Source organism: Mesitornis unicolor, unplaced genomic scaffold (genome assembly GCF_000695765.1).
Source record: "Mesitornis unicolor isolate BGI_N332 unplaced genomic scaffold, ASM69576v1 scaffold3726, whole genome shotgun sequence".
Lineage (NCBI taxonomy): Eukaryota > Metazoa > Chordata > Aves > Mesitornithiformes > Mesitornithidae > Mesitornis > Mesitornis unicolor.
This window is the reverse complement of record NW_010190135.1, coordinates 77489-81185: the sequence shown is the minus strand read 5'-3', so window position 1 is coordinate 81185 and position 3697 is coordinate 77489.

The following is a 3697-nucleotide window of genomic DNA, read 5'->3' as shown; positions in this document are numbered from 1 at the left end:
CCCACCCAGCGAAGGTGGACAGCGGCACCGCTCCACCCACCCACCGCGAGAGGACGGGAGACAGCGGCCTCTGCCTCACCCAGCCCTAGCAGCTCAGCCCCCCGTCGCCGGCCCGCAGCTCCTTACCTGCCCCGCAGCTTTTTTTGGGTTAACCCCGGCAGCCGCTTCCTGCGCGTACCCTTCCGCCAGCGCCGCCACGCTTCCGGGCCCGCTTCCGGCGCCGGGATAACCCGCCCTGCCGCCATCTTGGAGCAGCCCTTTACTGCCGACATCTTGAGTGCGGCGTCGCCCAAGGGGCCGCCATATCGGTGGCGGCTGCCCGGCAGCGGTGGGTGGTCTCTCGCAGCCCACGGAGGGAGCCCCAGCGCGGCTTGGCCGGCCCGATGTGTGTCAACAGGCCCAGTGATAGAGCAGAGATCCCCCTGTCAGACCCTTGAGAGCATTAAGTGTCAGCTGAAGTACAGTGACATAAATTGGGGTATTTTGAAAGAGAAGGAACTGAGGAAACCCTGAAACATTGGTGAGGGTTCTGGCTGAACAGCAGCAACCACACGTGGCAATGTACCCCTGAAGCGTGGATTAAAACAGCTCACAGGCCACAGTGAGACTCCAAGGTCCTTTTGTACACATACAGAGAGGAATATAATTTATAAAAACTATACCCCAACTCGGAGTTTGTATGAACTGAGAGGTGGTAGCAATACCTTGCCTGCAGAGGCTTTACCCCAGCCCCAAGAATCTGGTAGTTGCTTTTTCCAAAGTGTATGTGCCGCATTCTGTGAGTGCATTTAGACCATCTTTTCATCAGTGCACTGGATTGATCTCAGTAGAAATAATTTACTGAACATCTTGGAGGCACATTTCCTGCAAACCCCGAAGCCCATTTATTACTGAGCATATTATTTGTGGTTTACTGTCTGTGAAAGCCAGCGTGCAAAGTGTCAGTCACTGGTTTAATGATCATCTCAGAACAATCTACAATGTGCTCTGGTGAAATATGAAGGAAGTAACAAAATAAATAAATTTTTAGTTTGATTCTGCAGAATGAGCAGAGTGAGTCACAGAGAAGCTATTGGGAAAACCCACATATGCAAGGAAGCACTGAGGCCATCTCTTCTGAAGGATCACACAGCAAATGCATGCAGTAGCATTCACATTTAGTCTGATGTTACTCTTATTTACCTCAACTGTGAAATGGCTTCAGGAAATGCTGTGTGGTCGGCTAACAGTCACCAAATGCACCTCTCCTCTCCTTTAAGAGGGTCTGGAGTCTGTTAAAACAACAGGCCTAAGAGGCTGTGCTGCAAGACAGAATTCAAAAATAAAAACAGCTTCTAGAAATAAAAAAAATTCTTAGTCAGGTATATAACAGAAAAATCAAATCATACAGCACCTCAGTATCTGCACTTTTCCCTCAGGCAGGCAGGGGCGAAAGGCAACAGATACAGGGTTGCTATTCTGTGATTTCAGAGATTTACAAAGGGAGCAAAGGAAGCTGTGTCCTCCCTTGAGCTTTTGCATTTTTTTCCTGCTCAGACAGGAAAACTATGATGAGCATTGGAGTCAGAAGAGAGCTGTAGTTGAAGGTATATTTGGAGTTGGGAGGTGGAAAGAAATTCACAGCCCCCTGCTTCAGGATAGATAGGGTTAGGATTGGGGTAGGGGCAATGAGGGCCTTCATGGCTGGAATTAAACTGGGGTCCTGCTCATCGTGGGAGACAGGCGAGGGCTGGGGCCATGACCAGCTGTAATGCAATGCTTGCTGGGAACAGGGAAGGAACTCCCTTGTTTTGTCATTCCCCTGTTCAGAAGGGTGTGAGTTCTTCCCTATCAAGATCCTCAAGCTCTCCTGTAAAGTCAGGCTGAAGTGTTGTCTGTGGCAGTAACTGCAGCTTTGGTCCTTGCAATGGTGGGCTTGTTCGCTGCAAGAGTGGAAACCAGCCACAAGAGCGGACACAGCAGCAGCATCAAACCTGTCCTTCTTTTGTTATGCTCTGTGTCATGTGAAATCATCTTCCTTCCAGCTGTGCTCCGAAAGGGTAGAGGTGTGCTGGTGGGAGGCCAGCAGCTGCAGATGTGCTGTAGTTCTCCTAGGAGGCCACACCTCAGTGGCATGGATGGGAGATCAGCCTTCTCCATGCCCACATTCCTCTGCCTTCAAGTGCAGGGTCCTTCATCTGGGTTGGAACAATGCTTGTTACCGATACAGGCTAGGAGATGATGTGCTGGAAAGCAGCCCTGAGGAAAAGGACTTGAGAGTACTGGTGATACCATGATGATGAGCCATCAATGTGCATCTGCAGCCCAGAGGGCCAACCACATCCTGGGCTGCATCCAAGGAAGTGTGGCCAGCACAGTGATTCTGCCCCTCTACTCTGCTCTGGTGAGACCTCACCTGGAGTGCTGCGTCCAGGTTTGGAGTCCCTAACACAAAGAGGACATTGAAGCACTGGAGTGGGTCCAGAGGAAGGCTACAAAGATGATCAAAGAGCTGGAGCACCTCTCCTACAAAGATAGGCTGAGAGAGTTGGGGTTGTTCAGCCTGTAGCAGACTCTGGGAAGACCTTCCAGTACCTGAAAGGTGCCTGTAAGAAATCTGGGGAGGAGCTGTTCACCAGGGCATGTAGCGATAGGACGAGGGATAATGGTTTGAAATTAGAAAAGGGGAGATTTAGGTTGGATATTAGGAAAAGTTCTCCAATACAAGGGTGGTAGATCACTGGCACAGGTTGCCCAGAGAGGTGGTGGAGGCCCCATCCCTGGAGATATTCAAGGTCAGGCTTGATGGGGCTCTGAGCAACCTGATCTGGTGACATTGTCCCTGCTCACTGCAGGGGTTGGACTGGATGAGCTTTAAGGGTCCCTTCCCACCTAACACATTCTGTGATTCTGGAAGGTCTGAAGGAACATGGTCACATCTTGGTCAATTAGCATAAGGTTTCTCCGTCAAGGGGGCTGCGGTTCTTTGAGGAATCATTAACCTTTGCGAATGAGACACTAGAGCTGTCAGGCTTGTAGCTGATGCATTCCGATTTCCTGCTGTATCTGAGAATATCTAGGCCTAACAGGGGGAAGTCACCAGGTACATTAGCACAAGTAAGGATGGTAAGTTTGAATAATGTTCTCTGAAGAATATCAGAGTTAATTTCATTTAAATTCACTTTAGCATTAGTCTATTTTGTTTTACATTGATGGTTGCCTCAGTTGAATTGGAGGAAAAAAAAGTGAGACAATGATTAGAGTTGTCATAGCGATAGATGAAGTATGAAAGCCTAAACAGAACAGAAGAAAACTAGAGATAATGAGCTCCATGCCATAGAGAATGGCTGGAATTGCTTTTTTGGAAAAGATTGCAAGCCAAGCCTGCCTGTCTCACATTTCTTGACAATCATCATGATATTTTGTTTTGTTTTTCATGACAGATACATATTTTTCTCCATGTGGCTTGTTAAACCCAGAGGAGGACCCTCTCTCCTGTAAGTGAATATGTAGACTCCTTTAACAAATCTTTCTTTTAAAAAATCTGTATTTCCTCAGTCACCAGTTTCTTTTCCTGCTCTTTGGTTAACACACTATGTATGTGTTGATTGTTCTTATTACTGAAGTAGGTAGCTTTGGTACTCTGATGTTCTACATTGTAATTTTTAAAGCTTTTGGGAGAGAGGACAACATTTCTCTTTAAACAGAGCACGTGGGA